Below are 20,024 nucleotides of genomic sequence, written 5' to 3'. Positions count from 1 at the left end.
ATATAGACTGCATCTCTCCCTTTGCTTCCAGACTGTGCATTATTTAATCTGCATATGCACAAATGATCTGGTTAGTTGAATAATTATGGGATTATGTTTTAGGGACAGGTCTGGGAGGATAGATTCTCCTAATATACCTAGGATTCTTCACTACTAATCTGAAACTACAAGTCTGAGTTTTAGTCTAACTATCTTTTTAATAGGGTGCAGGACTTTCACAAAGAAGATATTCTGTTGGTAAACAGAAACAAGGTTAACTTTGTCAGTATCTGGAAGTTTAACTGTGTCTCATTTTTCAAAAAGATGATGGTTGCTTGCAGTTTATGCAAGAGGTCTCATGCCAGAAGGAAACTGGAAGAAGAGGGGGCAATCAGACATGATCAATAACAGGTGAGTTATTATCCCCTTGCCTATGTCAATGGCATGTTTGTTGTTTCAGAGACATTAAGGGACTTTTCCTTTTGCTACTGTAAATGCGATCTTTTGATCAGGTGATTGCCGTAGTACATTATTGAGGACTGGATATGTAGATCTAGTGACCATTAAAAAATCATTTGCTTTGTCACAATTTTAAGTTTTACCATAGACTTCTGGAGTACAGTAGCCTGGGCCCCATCACTGCCCTAAATGTCAGACTTGTTGTACCTTTTAATTCCAATTACAGCACTTATTTTTCCAATGTTCACTTCATTTTCAAGAGGCATATTGGTCTTTCTCCACAGGTAGCTTGCTCGCTTCTAGCCCTTTTCATGTTTGTTTTAACAGACTTGATTATTATTCAAATTTACTCTTTGGATTACCACTAATAGCCTTCTTAAATCTCCTGTCTTCCTGGCTCTCAATCAGATCTCTATTTTCACACTAATTTAAACTACTACTAACCACTAAGACCCATCAATACCTGCACATCCCTCTAATCTTTTTAAATCAAATATCTTGTGTGAACTGAGTGACAAAAGCACTCTACAACATCTGTCTAGGTCCAGGGCATCTAGGACTATTGTTGTAGAGATATGATAAGTCCATAGAAACTATTTTAGAAAAGAAGTATGTTCTGAGGTACCCTGTGTGAGGTCACTTACTTTTACAGGTGTTCTGTCCTATGAGCTGCTGCTTGTAGCCCACCCAGAAAGTCTGGAAATAGATGATCAGGAACAAGTACCTTGGTCAAGATCAGAATCCTAAGGGGGGTTTCTGAAATGGAAACAGACTCTCAATAAAATTAGTGTATTCAGTCAGAGATCCATATATGGACCCAGAACCTGGTTTTTACTTTCCAAAATTATTCAGTCCCTCTCTTCTGATATGAACAGGGTGGCCAGTAACAGTTTGGATGCATTGTCTGTGGGTTTATTAACTATAAAAACATTCTATAAAATAGAGATGAGTGTCTGAGTTTTCTCAGAGTAAGGAGGTTTCTGTGTTTCTAGTTGTATTGGTCACTGGTCCTTAAGGAAACACATATCATAACTCTGGATAGGGGCTCTTTACTCAGATCTTTTCTTTCCAAATGAGAAAGATCAGAGGCTACCTGGAGGCAAATAATTGCAGGAACTGCACATACAGAAGCCATATTCAGGAGTTCAGAACACAAGGAACTTAACTGGATCAATCATAAGTATGCAAGGAGACACTTCAGTAGAATAAGAGGAAAGGGCACTTGGGCATGGCTGAAGCACAACATGAGGTCACCAATCCTAAAAAGAAAGGGGATAGGTGTAGTTCTTCCTCATCTTAATAAATATGTAGAATTTTTTTAATGTTTTTTTCTCTCCATGCTTGGTTCCTGGAAGATTGACATAATTTATTTATTATCATTTACATTTTAACTGTTATTCCCTTTCCCTGTTTCACCTCCAGGAACCAAATATCTCATCCATTTTCCCCTGATTCTATGAGTGTGCTCCTTATACACCTACCCACCTACTCCCTCCCACCTCCATTCCCTGACATTCCCCTACCCTGGGACATTGAGCACTGACAGGAAAAAGGACCTCTCCTTCCAAGTCCATCCTTTGCTACATATGTGGCAAGAGTTGTACGTAAATCCCTGTGTACACTTGGGATTTTGGTTTGGTCCCTGTATACATGTATACAAAATATACATTCTGTTTGGCTAATACATGGGAAACAAGAAAGCAGTTTAACAAGAGTCAAGAACATGCGGTCAGCTAGGTCATCTTCTCAGTTTCTAGAAGAGAGTTGGGTGCTCTGCCACAAAACTTTTCAGGCCAGGGGGTAGAATCGAGAGACAGCTTGAGCTTGGAAAAGATGGAGAGATCTTTGTCCTCATAGACAATGTAAAAATAAAATAGCCTAACTCATGGAGAATGACAAAGGGTGCAAACCCATAAGGCATGGAGATTGGTATCTAATGTGGCGCTTCTTATGGGTAAAGAAAATAAGAAAGGGTAGTGAAGAAGGTATTTATAAATACAAACTAAGGTTGTATTTACACATGGTTGTCTTTATAAACATAACCAGTTGTAGAAAATGATTAATAATTGAAATCAATAATTCCTTCTTATTTTGTTAACAAAGTGTTTCTATAGATTTTTGTCTTTTCTTTCATCACTTTATCATGCAATATAATATCAATTAAGAAAATACAATCATTTTTATATTCATTTCAATTTGAGATACTGAAAGAATGTGCCATAAAACCCATTTCGCCTATTCTAAATGTATAACGCTTTTGACATTGTAGAATTGATAATTATATCACATTCAGTATAAAAATGACTTGGTTAAATATATAATGCATTTCGATTTGTATGTAGGATCATTCTATTTTATCAAGGTACCATTATAATCTGGTTATTATTTTCATTTACAAATTATTCACAATATAGGGAAATATGGTGTTTTCTCAAATTGTCAAGAAGTAGACTCATGATGGCTATTTTTCGTTGCCTACTTGACTACAACTGTAATTATATAAAACCAAAATATAATGGGCACATCTTTGAAGGACTTCTGGTTTGATTCAAAGAGACAAGATCTAATTCTAGTCTGAATATGTTAAATACAAAAACACACCTTGAATCCAGATATTTTATATTGCTACTACATGGGCAATTCTTTCTATTGGAAGCCTATATGAGGACATGGAAGAAAGAAGTCTTTGTTCTTATTCTGCTTGCTCTGTCTTGATAGAAAGTTTATTTCATTACTGGCATTAAATCTTAATTCAAAAGAATGCCAAAACCACTGAAGAAAACTTAAGATATCATTCTTGTTGACGCAGAAACTATAAGATTCTTGAACTTAACTTTCACAGCCAGCCATTTTTGGATTAGCTGGACCAGAGCCTGTAAGTCACTCAAATAAATCTCTCCTCTCCCCAAATGTCCAGAAACATATACAGGCTCTCACTCACACACACACACACACACACACACACACACACACACACGCACACACACACACAGAAACACACACACACACACATATATATATATATATATATATATATATATGCCTATCTATATGTATATATATGTATATCTATATATGTATATATCTATATATGTATATCTATATTGTATATCTATATATGTATATATCCATATATGTATATATATATATATAAATATACACATCTCAGATCAATACTTTCCTATCTGTTCATCTACCTACCATGATACCTAGATACCTAGACATATAAATAGACATATAGATTAATGATAGGTTGTGTGAAATTGTTATAGACCCAGGATAGAGTAGGTGCCTCCAACCATGTCACTGGGACTTGGTGCTTAATTCTTCTCAATCCAAGGTATCTGTTACTGGTGTGGAAGCAAACTTCCTCCACAAATTAGTACTCACTTACACAGGACATAAACAAAGCTGTGCGTGAGTTTACAGGTATCTTAAGAAAAGTTAAAGAATTTGGTAAAGTAAAGAATTTGGGTTTCAATTAAACTTCATGCATTTAGACTCTGTCTTTATCACTACATTTCACGGGTCACACCTCGGCTTGTGTTCCCTGAGACCTACAGGCACAATGGACAACCAGGAAGACACTGCTTCAAGCACTTGCCAGTCCAATCCCCTGAAAGCATACTCTGCTGGAGTAAACTACACCCTCAATCTTGCACTCCATTTTCTGATGCACAACTCTGACTGCTTTCATGGAGACCAGCTGTGACAAGGACTAACCAAGTAATATCCTGCCCCAATTCCTTGTGTAACAAGACCCCTCAAAGCACACCCAGGAACCTTAAATAGCACCCCATTCCCAGGGTCCATTTTCTGTAGAACAACTTCCACCTACTTTGCACTAGATTAATGTGGTAACTGGGTTCCCCATCAAAACCTATACTAGGTACCATAGAAACAAATTTAGCACCCAAAACCCAAGAGACCACATGGGCCGTAAAAACCCGTGGATAGACCCCTACTTGGTTTGAACTTTTTCAAGTAACCTGTGCTCTGGGACATTCAGAGCAGAAGTCAGAAAGAAAACACGAATCAATGGAGCAGGGCATCCTAAAGCACTTTTCCAACATTGATAATCTCAGAAAGCATCATGTAAATCCATAATAACTGCAAAACCAAGAGGGCTAAAGGCCAACATAAGATCACAATCAATAAGACCCAGAGCAATTGGTAAAACCATGTTCTAGCTATCCTAAAGCAGCCTCTCATGAATATTAAATCACAGCTGCAGCAGAAAATGACCTGAAATCTAATCTTATGAAGATGCTGGAGAACTTTAATGAATAATCCCTGTAAATAAATATATGAAAATGCAATCAAATGGGTGAAGAAAATGAATAAGATTGTTCAAGGCCTGAAAAGAAAAATAGAAGAAATAAGAAAAACATAAAATAAAGAAACCCTGGAGATGGAAACCCTAGGTAAGAGAACAGAAACTATAGATGCAAACATCAATAAGAGAATACAAGAGATGGGAGTGGCAATCACAGGCATATAAGACAGATGGAATTAATCTATCAGTAAAGATAAATATTAAATCTAAAACCTCCGGGAAATATAGGACACTATGAAAAAAGAAAAAACAAACAAACAAACAAACCTAAGTGCAGTAGGAATAGGAGAAGATTCTCAGTTCAAAAGTCCAGGAACTATTTTCAACAAAGCAATAGAAGAAAACTCCCCTAACCTAAGGGAAGAGATGTCCATGAATGTACATGAAGTTTACAGAACAAGAAATATGTTGGACTAAAAGGAAAGAAAACAAACAAATGTGTCCACATAATAATCAAAACACTTAATGTACAGAAAAAGGGAATTAAATGGTACAAGATAAAAAGACCAAGTAACACACATAGGCAAACGTAACAAAATTATGTTAATTTTCAGCAGAAAGTCTAAAAGCCATAAGGGCCTAGGCAGAGGTCTTGCATACACGAAGGGAACACAGATATTGAAAAAGATCACCATGGATTAAAGCTGGCATTAAAAATCAAGGAAAAGTCTCTAAAAACTCATGTAAACTGAACAACTATTTACCGAATGACTGATGGCCTCGAGAGGACATACAGAAATTAAAGACATTCTAAAATTCAGTGAAAATGAAGGAGTAGCATTCACAAACTCATGAGAAACAATGAGGGAATTGCAAAGAGGAAAGTTCACTTCAAAAAGGGCCTTACCAATCCAATCAGAGAGATCACATACCAGCAACTTAAAAACACAGGGCAAACCTCTAGAAATAAAAAAAGCAAACATGCCACAGGGAGGGAGACAGAAGGAAGTTATCAAACTCAAGGCTGGAATCAATAAATTAGAAAAAAAGGAATACAATAATATTATTAAGGATCCCAAGAGTTGAGAAAATTAACAAGTTAGCCAATCTAATTCAAACGTGGAGGGACACTATCCTAAGTAACAAAATAGAAAAATGTAAGGAGACATAAGGAGGAACCGTGAGATAATTTAAAGAATCCTTAGGTTTTACTTGAAAAGCATATACTCCTTAACATTGGATAATCAGAACAGAATAGTAAATTTCAAATTAAATCAAGAGCAGGTAAACAACTTAAATGGAGGTAAAGCACCTAAGAAAATAGAATCATTAATAGTCTGGCAACTAAAAAAGGGGTGTGGAGCATGGCAGGTTGGAACACATGTGGGAATCCCCATTCTCCAAGGTGAAGGATAGGGAGCAGTGGAAGAGGAGCATGTGAGAGTGGTAATGGGATGAGAGGACTTGGGAAAGGCTGTAATCCATGCTCAATGGGAGCAAATGAAGGGAATTAAAACAAAGGAATTACTGGCCATATGACCTACCTCTCCCGCAGTTTTCCTTACTGTGTAGCAGTCTTCCTATCCCTAACATATGTTCCTTGTCTCACACACCTGTGCACCCCTCAGACATGGGCACACAGCTGTCACAGAGAAGAGCCTGGAGAAATAGTTGTTGATTATCTGTTGAGAAGGAGGCCAGCTGTAGAACACACCTCCTCTCATATACTGATTTCCGACATCTAGCAACCTTCTAGGACACTTATTGAAGCTGACTTCTACCAATTGTGGATGACAGAATCTTTTGTTCAGTCCTTTAAGGGGAGAAAATGCAAAGCTGGGAGTAGGTGGGAAAGGCTGCTGAATCCTGAGTGAAAGTTTTGTGTTGAGTTTCTCTACTTGCTTTCTGGTAAATCAGGGAGAACAAGGCAAAAGTGTGCTTTCCTGGCATACTAGGACATTGTAATCTAGATTGAATGCAACAGGGTCACCAGGGGAAAGGATGGTTTGGAAGGCAGGAAATCACCAAAGAGCCTTGTAAGTTTCCTTGGAAGTATGTTGACTAATGAATAATGCACATCAGCATTTATGCCTCTTTCTTATGTCACAGTGGGAGCCTGGCTATATGTGGCAATTGTTGCACCCTGACGTTAAACAGGACCTCAAGGACATAGGATTCTTTTTATGCTAATCCTGATCTCTATAAGGTGTCATGGGATTGACCTTGGAGCACTGAGACAATAGGAAGACATACCGTAAAACACACAAACACACACACACACACACACACACACACACACAAACACCACCACCACCATCACCACCACCACCTACAACAACAATAACAAACAAACAAACAAAAAACAAAGAGGTAATTTGTTGTAGAAAAAAATTAATCCCAATCTGGTGTTTTTGCCCTGCCTTTGTCAATTTTATTCCCTGATAAAAGACACACACACAGACACACAAACACACACACACACACACAACTTATATTAAGATAAGCCTTTATGAGAAATGGAAATGGCCAGATATTTACACTTTATCTCATAAAAATCTATTTTCTACCTATAATTCCACACTATTAGTATGTTTTATCTGGCCTTCTCTTAAGTCCAATTGACCAGATGGTATGTCCATGCCTTTTTGAACCCTCAACCATTGCATGTTCCTCCTCTTTTCACTCTGTTCTCTCTCTCCTGAGTCTCATCGGCCTTCCTCCACCACCCTGACAGTAAATTCAGACTCAAGACTTCCAATATTCCCTTTTGACTTCTGCAAACATCACAAATACCTTTGTGTGTGTGTGTGTGTGTGTGTGTGTGTGTGTGTGTGTATACATGCATGCACACATTCACATGATTACATGATTAAAACATAAACATACTTTGAACATAAAAAGAGAACTCATAACTCATTTCATCTGGGCTGTTTCAAATGAGTTATGAGTTTAGCCATCATCAAAAAAAAACTCTGTCCTCAACTGGTGGCTTTTTACATTCTTGTTTGGAATTCAAACTCAGGTCTTCATATTTGCATGACAATGAAATCACCAACTATGACATCAACCAAACAACTTTCAATTGCATTGTATAAACTTCTTAGGTTTACTCTATGGTAGTTACAGATTCAGATACTATCTGTTTAAATACAAGTTGTATGCTTGCTTAGAAATTTTTAAGAATCCTCAGATCCCTGACAGTGTTGCCTTTAATTCCAGTACTTAATCAGTGCGTGGGTGTACCTGTGAACTAAAGGCCAGCCTGGTTAATATAGTGAGTTCCATGACACCCAGGGCAATACAAATAAAATCCTGTTTTAGGAAACAAAACAAACACACAGACAGACCAACAGACAAAAAGTGGTTCTTTGTCTGGAGCAATCTAGGAAAGGATCAGGCTAGCTGGTGACATTCCTGGAGGTCTCTGACCATTTGCATGGACTCAGATGTATGAACTAGAGTTCCAAGTGGTCAATAGATTTCATCTGGGGATTGCTTCTTGCACCTGGTTTGCCTTTCCTCTCAGGCTTAAAAGCCCAAGAATTGTGCATTGCCCTGTCCCCTGACACTCCCCACTGAGTATCTGTATTGCAGATCAACATAAAGATGAACTTTCATAAAATAATGTTGTTTAGATGAATTAATGATTTTATAGACTTTCTCATTTGCTTCAAATAATCTTAGGAATTAGGTTTTAAGATATGATTTTAGTTGATTGTTAGAAAGATGTAATAAAGTAAAAGTAAAGGATAGAATGTGTGCATTCCACCTAATAGTAAATAAAGGCTATATAAGGATAAATACAATCATATTTCATTATTACACTAAAAAGAGAAATAAGTTGGGGACAAATTTGTATTCAAGATAAATATTCAGGACCACGACTGAAGTCACAACTGTGCATGAAGATTAGTCAACTTCATAGGACACTGTTTCTTTCAACTTATAACGAACATAAAGAATGAAACATCCCTTTGAACAACATCCTTCTATAACTCCCTTGTTTTGTAGTATTTTATCTCTGAGGTAAGTTTTAAGATCATTTGTTTAAGGAGACATAAAAATGCCATTGAAAAGAAACAAGTTTGGTGTTTTGGGGGACTCTTTCTCTACGCTATCAATCCATGCATCCATCCATTTATCCACCCAAATGTATAGGTAAGTCCTCTACATTTATTATCCACATGAATGTAGGTATATTTGTATGCATTTAAGTATGCATGAACAACTGTGGATGAATCAGCTGTTGGACTGAATGACAATGTATATAATGTATGCCAGTCTAAGTACATTATCCTATGTAAAGTATTTAATGATATTCTTTGTAACATTTAACCTAGATGGAATTCTTTTTTACATAGAGAATATACTGTCTAAAAGCTATGAAAAGCTAAAAGCACTAAACAAAAGGTTGTGCAGCTTCAACCTGATATATATATGAACATCAGTGGGAGTGATGTCTTTCCTTTCCCTTTTATAAGAGGTTCAATAACAGTTGAGGAGCTCCTTTAAGCAATCAGGAAGAGGCTTCTGGCTTAGTTGCCAGAGAAAGCAGGAATAAATATTTTTTCCTGAATTAATGCTGCTAAATTGCATGTGGTAATCAACACATATTAACACTTGTTGAAGCACAAGTAATACAGAGCTAATGTTTAGCACAGAACAGTAGGACAAAACAGAAATAGTTAATAAAGTGTCAAGTTTGATAAATAAGTGATTACCATATTTCTTTATTTATAGTCATTTTGATCTGATCACAATCTATGGATATGGGAATCACCTACTTTGTTCTGGGTAAAGGTCCCCATAATGACTCTGCATTGCTGTGGAATGGCATCTTGTATTTACATTATTTTGTGCTAACTTAACAATAATCCAGAATCATCCAACCCATCTGTCAAACATCACATTATCTGATGTTTCCAAGCCAAATGATTGCTAGGCCCTACTGGCCATGGCATATCACTGTGTTGAAAATCCATTGTAGCCATCAGCAATGCTTCTTAAAAATGTGTCAGCAGCTGCTGTTGTAATACACACATCCTTTTGATACATAGCCTTTCACCTGTGAAAAAGAATAACCTTTACTGCAGGCTGATCGTGTACTCTGTTATTCTTTCAGCCAACACATGCCACTGTGTCCTTATTAGATATCACAAACACTATTGGGAAACATCTGCCTATCGAAAAATCAAAAATGAAACCAGGATGAACTTTGTAAACCCTTTTTAATGATGAGACCTTTGGTTCAGGCTTTGAAACATAACAATACACACTGATTTCTTCATGGAAGAATAAATTTCTGACAAGAGGAGGGAGAGATTGCTGTCATCTCTGTACAGCACTAACATCACCATCCCATGTTTGTGATATGGAGTAGCATCAATACTGTACTGTGGAAAGAATCTGATGCTTTTGGTATAGTCTGTGTACATAACAGTGTGACATCCATTTAGATTCCTGTCCCATCACATACTGAGGCCTGAGGATTCAGTCAGCTTGCTAAAGCCCCTAATAGAGGAACTTTGCTCACCAACTCTTTGCTGTTGTACCCCTTATAGGGCAACATGCTAGTGGGTGTCAATATTCAGAACAACTTTGTCATATATATATATATATATATATATATGTAGATATAGATAGATAGATGTATAGATATAGATATAGATAGATAGATGTATAGATATAGATATAGATAGATAGATGTATAGATATATAGATATGTCATATAAAACAGCAGGAAACAGATTGGAAAAAGGTCTACACCAATCCTACACCTGACAGAGAGCTATTACCTAATACATACAAAGAACTCAAGAAGTAACGCTTAAGAGAGACAAATAACTCTATTAAAACTCTGGTCCAGAACTAAACAAAGATTTCTCAACTGAGGAATATAAAATATCTGAGAAGCATCTAAAGGATTGTTCATCATTTTTAGTGATCAAGGAAATGTAAATGAAAAGAACCCTGAGATTCCTATTCACACATGTAAGAATGGTTGAAATAAAAACTCAGGAGACAGCAGATGTTGATAAGGATGTCAGGAAAGTGGAATGCTCCTTCTTTGTTGGTGGGATTACAAACTGGTTCAACCACTCTGGAAATCAGTCTGTAGATTCCTCAGAAAATTAGAAATTGCACTACCGGAGGACCCAGATAGATCTCTCCTTGGCATATAACCAAAAGATGTTCCAATATACAAAAAAACACATCCTCAACTATGGTCATAACAGCCTTATTTATAATACCCAGGAACTAGAAGGAACCCTAATGGCATTCATCAGAGGAATGGATACAAAAAATGTGGTACATCTATGCAATGGTATACTACTAGGGTATCAAAACCAATGATCTCAAAAAACTCATAGTCAAATGGAATGAACTACAAAATATCACACTTATTGAGGTAACCCAATCACAGAAAAACACACATGGTATGAAAGTGAATATTGGCATAAAAGCTCAAGTTACCCAAGATTCAGTCAACAGACAACTGGAAACTAAAGAAAAGAACACATAAAATGTGCATGCTTCACTCTTTTTAAAAGGTGGCACAATACTATCTATGAATTTAGAGCAGAGACTGATGGAATCCCATTCAGAGCATGCCGTACATTGGCAGAAATACATATATATCACTCACTAAAATAGATAAGATTAATGAAGCTAAGAACTGCATGCTGCCAGGAACTGTATATAGATCTTCCATGTGAGAGACAGCTAGAGCATATCAAATACAGAAGTGCATTCTAGTGGCAAACTGGTGAACTGAAAACGGACAGTAATGGAGGTTAAAGAAGAGGAGGGGGACTGCTTATGTATCTTATGGGCAGGGAATTGGGAAAGGAAATAATATTTGAAATGTACATATAAAAATATCCAATTAAAAAAGGAAAAAATTTGCTTTAAAAATTAAAAAATGAAAGAAATAAAAGAAAAGAGAACTGCCATGTAATCACAGCTATTGACTCAGAAAACAAAAGGTCATTGTGAGGGAATGGTAGACAGAGTAATACTAGTGGAAAGACTGAGATAATGAAATCTCAACTAGAAGCATTTCTCTCTCCCAGATATCAGTGTCACACACAAACTGCCCTGTAGGAATCCAAAGCATGGTGGAGTTTACTCTGAGCTGAGGACACAATACTTGTCCATCCTATCTTCCTTAGGACACTTTCTTTTTGACAAAGAGAATAAAGGCTACGAGCTCTCAGGGAAACAACTGTGCCCTTCCCAACACTTGGCTTTTGAAATAAAGAATTAAATGATATAAATTCTCTGACTTCCAAGAACCATAATAATAGGGAAGTCCAGATGGTTTTGGGAGGCTCCCAGCTTCTGTTACCCATATATGGAAGGCGCAGATCAAGGCTATCTCTTCAGCATTCCCACTCAATCTGCACCAAGGACTCATTGAGCTTTCCCAAGGACCATGTATTTCTTCCTTTTTTTATACCAAGAAAAAAGGCCAGCTTCCTTCTCCCCATCTCTGATATCTTCATCCTCTTTTTTTCACTCGCAAATGGCTGTTTACTCTGAATTAGAGTTCAATTAGTAAACACTAAAGTTACTGAAGGGATATCTGAGAGGGAGTTGCAGTCTCGACAACACTTGTGACATCACAGAAGCTAGGGCTTTCCAGGTTACAAGAGATGTTTCATGGAGGGCCTAATGATTATGTCATTGAAACGTGCCAATGCTCAGCTTTCCTTACATTGACCAGATTCGAGGATGGTTATTCCACGTATGTCTCCTGTGACACAGTGGAAACCTTTATGTAGTCCATCTCTCTAAAGCTAGAGACTTCTCTCTGCTTCATTAGTGGTTACATACTCAGGATGGAGAAAGTTAGTCAGGGGCTTGGCATGGGTAGAAAGATTTAGGAATATCTAGTGTAGGAGATTCTTCAAGATAATATTTTTATTCCCAGGTTCATTGCTGTGACATAGAGTTCAATTTTTTTATGTATGTATCACAAAGACCAGTATTTTCCCTACAGACCTTTAATTAAATGAATATTGTATTTCACTTTCTTATTGTACTTTCCTTGACAGGGGACTTCAAAAATATTCCTGAATGTGTACTCAAAAATTCTGTTTTCCAATTCCATTTTCTGCAATGATTTTTGGCAAAAAAGTGTGCCCAGGTATAGAGTGAGCATTTCAGTGTGAATACTGTGTATTCACTTCAATTAATAAACACCTAAATGTTTTTTTCATGAAAAAAATACCATTGGTAAATGTTGAGTAAGGATTACAAGAGCTGAATGTGGCTTTAATTCCCATAAGAACAATGCCAAAGAAGGAAACCTTTCTGGTACTAAACCAATACTAAAAGACTCCACATGGACAGAACAATGGTTCCAACTGCATATGTATCCGAAGATGGCCTTGGTGGGCACCAATGGAAGAAGAGGCTCTTGGTCCTCCCTAGGTTTGATTCCCAGTTCAACGGACTGTCAAGAGGCAATAAGGAGGGTTATCGAAAAATAGGAGGTGGACATGTTAGGCCTCTTATGGACAGGAACCTGGGAAAGGAAATTACATTTGAAATGTAAATATAGAAATATCTAATTAAAAAGCAAAATATAATGCTAAAAAATAAACAAAAACAAATGATAGAAGTCAAAGAAAAGAAAACCGTCAATGAATCATATGTATTGACACAGAAATCTAAAGGGTACCTGTCAGGGAATTGTAATCAGAGTAATAATAATGGAAAGACTGAGATGATGATGTCTCAACTAGATGCACATCTCTGTCCCATATTTCAGTGTCAGAAACAAAGTGCACTATAGGAAACCCAAGCAAGGAGGAGTTTACACTGAGCTGAGGATACAATACTTGTCATCCCTCCTTCCTTAGGAACTTTTTCTCCTGGGTAAAAAGAATGAAAGCCATTAGCTCTCAGAAAAACAACTGTACCTTTCTGAACAGGTGGCTTTTGGAATAAAGAAATTAATGATAAAAAATCTCTGACTTCCAGGAACCATAACATGCAAAGAAATCCAGATGCTACTCAGAGGCTCCCACCTCCTGAATCCCATATGTGAAAGGCTCAAATAAAGGCTACATGTTCAGTGAACCCTCACCACTCATACATAGTACTCACTTTCCTTTCCCATGTACCACATATTTCTTCATTTTTTAAACTAAAACAGTAGGCCAACTTCCTTCTCCCCATCTCTGATGTCTACATCCTCTTTGTTCTCCCTTCCCAGTAGCTGTTTATACTGAAATAATGGCCAATTAATAAACCCTAGAGGTACTGAGGAATGTCTGAGAGCCAGTTGCAGTCAAGACAACACTTGTGACATCACAAAAGAAATTAGGGTTCTGCAGGATACAAGAGTTTTTTCAGGGATGGCCTAATGATGATGTCATTGAGAACTGCCATGGATTACCTGCTAATGAGCTTTCTTTATATTGACCAGATTCTAGGGTGCCCTTTCCAGGAGTGTCTCCTTTGACATAGTGGAAACATTTATGTAGAACATCTCTCAAAAGCTAGAGAGTTCCCTTTGCTTTATTAGTGGTTACGTGCTCTGGAGAAAATTATTCAGTAGCTTGGCATGTGTAGAAAGTATCTAGTAACATGGGATGTAAGAGATTCTTCTGGATAATGATTTTATTCCCAGGTCCATTCCTATGACAAAGAGTTCAATTTCCTAACTTCTATCTGTTTCCCAAAGGCCATTGTTTCCCTAAAGATATTTAATTGAGTGAATTTTGTATTTCATTTTTTAATTGTTCATTCATTGATAGCTGACTTTATAGATATTACTGAATGTGTACTCAAAAATTCCGTTTTCCAATTCTAGTGGTTTGCAATGATTTTCGCAACAAAGCTGACCAAGCTAAAGAGTGAATGTAATAGTGTAAATATTGTGTACCTACTTCAAATGATAAACTACCAAATTTTTATTTTATGCAAAAATTATCAGACATCAGTAAAGCAAAGGACATCATGGACTATAGAATGTGGTTCTGTAGTCCCATTAGATATCACTTTTGTAATATCTACCTTCTTATGTTCCAAGGGTGAGACTTCAGGCTTTTGGATGTTTTAGCATGATTCTTTCTTCAGGCCAAACATAAGATACAGGATGATGGGAAGGGAGAGGAATGGCTTGAGGTCCAATAAAACCTCAACTTCAATAGATGCATAAGAACAGGAGGGAGCATATTTGGTATTGTCATTTGTGGATACTCCATTCTTGACCTAGGAGCTCAGAATACATATTAAAATTTCACCCAATTTCATTGATGTCGAAGCCACCATATATATATATATATATATATATATATATATATATATATATATATATATATATATATATATATAGAGAGAGAGAGAGAGAGAGAGAGAGAGAGAGAGACAGATACAGAGACAGAGACAGAGATAGATAGATAGATAGATAGATAGATAGATAGATAGATAGATAGATCAGCCACCAAAACTAGATATGATTAAGATTAATGAAGCTAAGAAGTGCATGCTGCAAGGGACAGGTTATAGACCTTTCCTGAGAGACACAACTAGAGCATGTGTTATTACACAAGTGAATGCCAGTGGCAAACAAGAGAGTTGTAAAGGGAACTCTTGTTGGTAAATTTTGAGAAAGGATTACTAGAGCTGAAGATGCTTTCAACCCCACCAGAAGAACAATGCCAATGAACAAACTTCCTGGTACTATACAGATATTCAAAGACTGTACATGGACAGACCTATGGCTCCAACTGCATATGTAGCAGAGGATAGCATTGTTGGACACCAAAGTGAGGAGAGGCCCTTGGTCCTCCCTAGGTTTGACTCCCAGTTCAAGTAAATGTCAAGGGACAGTAATGGGGGTTTAAATGTAAAGGAAGTGAAACGTTCAGGTCTCTTATGGAGAGGAAACTGGGAAAGGAAATAACATTTAAAATGTAGATATAGAAATATCCAAATGTATTAAAATTAGCTTAAAAATTAAAAAAATATGGAAATAAATATAAGTAAATAAAACTGCAAGGTAATCAGACATATTGATTCAGAAATCTAGAGGGACACTGTCAGGGAATGGTAGTCAGCATAACACTAATGGAAAGAAGGAGAAGATGAAGTCTCAACTAGAAGCGTTTCTACCTCCTAGATATCAGTGTCAGACAGAAACTGCACTATAGGAATCCAAATAATGGAGGAGATTACTCTGAGCTGAGGATACAATACTTGTCTTTCCCTTCCTCCTTAGGACTTTTTCCTTCTGGGGTAAAAAGTAAAAGCCATGTGCTCTAAGAAAAAAAAACAAAACAAACAAACAAAAAAAAAAAAACAAAAAAACAAAACTGTATCTGTCCCAACACCTGGCTTTTGGAATAATGAAATTAACGACAAAAAAAATCTCTGACTCCCAGGAACCATAACAAGCAAGGAAATCCAGATGCAACCGAGAGGCTCCCACTTCCTGAATCCCATATGTGGAAGACTCAGATCAAAGCTATATGTTCAGTGAACCCTCACAACCCCTACAGAGCACTCACTGTGCTTTCCCATGTACCACATATTTCTTCATTTTTTAAAACTAAAACAGAAGGCCAACTTTCTTTTACTCATTTCTGTTATGTTCATCCTTTTTGTTCTCCCTCCCAAATTACTGCTTGCACTGAAATAGTGGCCATTTAGTAATCCCTAGAGGTACTGCGGGTATATCTGTGACGCAGTTCCTTGTGACATCACAAAATCTAGGGATCTCCAGGGTACAAGAAATTTTTCAGGGAGGTCCAAATGATGATGTCACTGAGAACTGCCATGGCCTACCTGGTTTCCTTACATTGACCAGATTCAAAGGTTTCTTTTCCAGGAGAGTCTCCTGTGACACAGTGGTACCATTTATGTACTACATCTCTCTACATCTGGAAACTTCTCTTTGCTTCATCAGTGGTTACAGGCTCTGAATGGACAAAGTCAGTTAGGGGCTTGTACTGGGTATAAAAGATCTAGGAACATGCGTTGTAGGAGATTCTTCTGGATAATAACTCTATTCTGGGTCCATTCCTTTGACAAACAGTTCAATTTGCTAGGTTGCCCTCTTTACCAAAGGCCATTTTTTTCTCTACAGACGTTTAATTGAGTGAATTTTGTATTTCATTTCCTGATTGTTCATTCCCTGATAGGGGGCTTTATAGATATTCCTGAATGTGTACTCAAACATTCTGTTTACCAATTCTAGTTTTTTTGCAATGATTTTGGCAACAAAGGTTGCCAAGATATAAAGTGAATGTACAAGTGTAAATATTGTGTACCTACTTAAAATGATAAACTACCAAATTTTTATTTTATGCAAATACATAACTGCCTGAGTAAATCAAAGGAGACATGGACTATCAAATGTGGTTCTGTAGTCCCATTAGATATCATTTATGTAATATGTACTTTCCTATTTCCAAAGGGTGAGATTTCAGTGTTTTGGATGTTTTAAAATGATTCTTTCTTCTGGCCAAAGATAAGATACAGAAGGATTGGCAGGGAGGGAAGAACTTGAGGTCCAGTGAAAACTCAATTTTACTAGGCTCATAAGAACAGGAGCGAGTCTATTTGGCATTGCCGTTTGTGGATTTTACATTCTTGATGTAGCTGCTCAGAATCCGTGTTAAAATTCCACCTAATCTCATAGCTGTATATATATATATATATATATATATATATATATATATGTGTGTGTGTGTGTGTGTGTGTGTGTATGTATGTATATATGTGTATATATATATGTATATATATACATATATATACATATACATATAGAAGTATATATATATGCCAACAAAACTAGATAAGATTGATGAACCTAAGAAGGACATTCTGTCAGGAACCAGATATAGATGTTTCCTAAGGGACACACCTAGAGCATGTCAAATACAGAAGTGATTGTATTGTTGCAAAAATATAAAAATAAAAAAGTAGTCTTTTACCCCGCTAACACTGGCACCGTAGTTTCCCAAGTCTCTGCTAGATATCTTGGTTTAATACATCCCCACTCCTCATCTGCCCAGTGTCTCTTACTGCCACACACGTTCTTACACTCAAAACCTCACATAAAAGAACACACAACAAAATAATCTTTGACCCAATTGATAAGATATAATAGCCCACTTAAGCATACAAAGCCTGGTACCATCCATACCTTAGGAACATTAATAACAACAAGTAAATACACAGAGCAGAATCTTAACTTCACCTGCCATGGCTTTTCACCCTCTCCTCTTCCTGTCTCTCCTTTTTCCTCTAGTCTCTTCTACTGCCTTCAAGCTTTTTTCCTGCCCATCCTTCCTTCTTCCAATGATAGGCCTCCTTCTATCCTGTACCTGCCCCTCACCTGTACTTCACAAATTTAATAGAGAAGTGGTTCTGAGGAAGTCATTTGATTTCTGAGTACAGGACTAGGCACCTGTCCTTGGAGCAGTGGATTAGCATCAAAATACAGATAACTTCATTGTAAACAACATTTCCCCCTTTTTGTCCAGTTAAACAGACTTTTCATTTATATATCAATTGAGTAAGATTATTACCGTTCTAAAAATGCGTTTATAAAGCATTAGATATACTCAACACCCAGTACATCACTTTATCAGTTAGAAAGAACATTTAGTTCTTCATTTCAGCATTAGAGAGGCTTAAAATCTATATTATGTCTTGGCTAGCTTATATACTATGTGATAACTATCCAATAAAATAAGTATATCCAGAGTTATACGGCCTGATAAGCAATGAGACTATAATCAGTCTCCAACCCCTCCCCCAGAAATCTGAGAGTGACCAAATATCTATAAACAAAGGAAGCCTGAGAGGACTTCTAGAACTGAGAGGTTGTAGAGACAAATCTCCACTAGCACAGTCCCCTGTTAGCAACATGTGAGTGTAAGTCTTCAGCCTTCTGGCCCAAGGTCAACTTACAGCCGCTTGAAACGCAGATTAGAAAGGGCTGATTACCCTGTGTTGGCAGGGTTTATCAGTCAAATCCTCTGCATAATTTGTCCTTTTCTGAATAGTATAAATCTGCAGATGATACAGGCATTTTTTCCTGGGACTGTCTAGCCAAAAAGTATACCTGGAGGTATAGATGTTCAAGTTCTTCATTAAATCTGTGAAAGGGGAACATTTAGGAGCAACTAAAGATAAATAATAACTTTAAATCTCAAATTTTGTGGATTTCTGATATTTTCAAAAACCATCTATCTATCTAAGACAATCTGCACTTTTGTCTTTATATCTTAATATTGTCTTGAAAGTACCCTTACAAAGTCAGAGCCATGACTGCTATTTGAATCTTAACTCACAGGTGTAATCAATTCAGAAGTTTGTAATGACAGCAATATTAGGACTGGCTGTTGTACTTTAAAATTTTTTTGTCAAATAAATTCTATACCCAAACAAAGATAAGATTAAGCTTAGTTACCAAATTGGATTCTGACTGTATAACTCAATCTATCTTATTCCTCCCTGCTAAATTTCAACCAATTTTAAATTCTTTATAAAAACAAATTTAGATTAACCACTTCCAGCCCCACCCCACAAATTCCAGGAAATTGAGACGACGACTCCTCCATAACTTCTTCAAGGTCTACATGGGTGTTGAGATATTCTTAGGGGTAGGTGGTAGGGAGAATGAAACAAATGTGATAGCCTATATGTCCTGACTGGGCCCAGCAGAAAGTCATTGATACCAGGATTCCAAGTAGGTACACTCTGTAAAATACAACTTCAAGACAAAAGTTTAGAATTGACATAACTTTTTGTTTGATTCTCCTGAATATATTTTTTTCAGGCGGTGTACCACTCTCAAATCTGATCAGTATGACTCTGTGAGGTTTCCAGAGCATAATCACAATTTTTAAAGACACAAGGACAAAATCTTTCTCCCAAAATACTCTGTTCCCTAGTCTGAAACCAGAAAAGCTTGTATCTTGCACTCTCTCCCAGAATAAAATAAAAGCATAAAACTCAATGTCACACCCATCATGAATATTAAACAATTTTTAAAAAATTAATTTATGTAAGCAATGAGTCTGATATCACTCTGTACTCGGTGATATCAGAAAATTAACCCAAAGTTCCCATGAACCCCACGATTGGAGAATTTGAGCATCGTATTGTGGTAAATATCAAAAGTAACCACAAACCGTCTCTAGCCATTTATTGGGGTAATTCATAAAACTAACCACATACCTTTTATCAATTCTAATATCAATAAGCAACGCATCAAACCAGGACTTTTTCCCAAAATATCTCAATCTGTTAAGCTCTCTATCCGAAGCCACAGATTTTTCTTTAC

The sequence above is a fragment of the Rattus norvegicus genome, chromosome Y (genome assembly GCF_021556685.1).
Source record: "Rattus norvegicus strain SHRSP/BbbUtx chromosome Y, alternate assembly SHRSP_T2T, whole genome shotgun sequence".
Classification (NCBI taxonomy): domain Eukaryota; kingdom Metazoa; phylum Chordata; class Mammalia; order Rodentia; family Muridae; genus Rattus; species Rattus norvegicus.
The sequence above is the reverse complement of the archived record's forward strand: the minus strand, read 5'-3'. Positions refer to the sequence as shown.